Source organism: Schistocerca americana, chromosome 10 (assembly GCF_021461395.2).
Source record: "Schistocerca americana isolate TAMUIC-IGC-003095 chromosome 10, iqSchAmer2.1, whole genome shotgun sequence".
Lineage (NCBI taxonomy): Eukaryota > Metazoa > Arthropoda > Insecta > Orthoptera > Acrididae > Schistocerca > Schistocerca americana.
This window is the reverse complement of record NC_060128.1, coordinates 87,192,793-87,193,808: the sequence shown is the minus strand read 5'-3', so window position 1 is coordinate 87,193,808 and position 1,016 is coordinate 87,192,793.

Here is a 1,016-nt window from a genome sequence, read left to right as displayed (position 1 = left end):
GAGACTGGTTTGATGCAGCTCTCCATGCTACTCTATCCTGTGCAAGCTTCTTCATCTCCCAGTACCTACTGCAACCTACATCCTTCTCAATCTGCTTACTGTATTCATCTCCTGGTCTCCCTCTACGATTTTTACCCTCCACGCTCCATGCTACTCTATCCTGTGTAAGCTTCTTCATCTCCCAGTACCTACTGCAACCTACATCCTTCTGAATCTGCTTACTGTATTCATCTCCTGGTCTCCCTCTACGATTTTTACCCTCTACACTGCCCTCCAATACTAAATTGGTGATCCCTTGATGCCTCAGAACATGTCCTACCAACCGATCCCTTCTTCTAGTCAAGTTGTGCCACAAACTTCTCTTCTCCCCAGTCCTATTCAATACCTCTTCATTAGTTATGTGATCTACCCATCTAATCTTCAGCATTCTTCTGTAGCACCACATTTCGAAAGCTTCTATTCTCTTCTTGTCCAAACTAGTTATCGTCCATGTTTCACTTCCATACATGACTACGCTCCATACAAATACTTTCAGAAACGACTTCCTGACACCTAAATCAATACTCGATGTTAACAAATTTCTCTTCTTCAGAAACGCTTTCCTTGCCATTGCCCGTCTACATTTGATACCCTCTCTACTTCGACCATCATCAGCTATTTTGCTCCCCGAATAGCAGAACTCCTTTACTACTTTAAGTGTCTGATTTCCTAATCTAATTCCCTCAGCATTACCCGACTTAATTCGACTACATTCCATTATCCTCGTTTTGCTTTTCTTGATGTTCATCTTATACCCTCCTTTCATAACACTGTCCATTCCATTGGTGGACGTACCTGAGCGAAATTCTGGCGTATTTTATTCCGGCGAATTTCACTGATAAAAAAGTATGTCACTGCACATCTTCACCAAATCGTCCTGCAAAGTTAACGAAATCTCAAAATCATTGTTAGCAACACCATTACTGCAACACATAACAGAGGAAGAGTATGTCAACGCATTGTTATTTCAAGCGGCA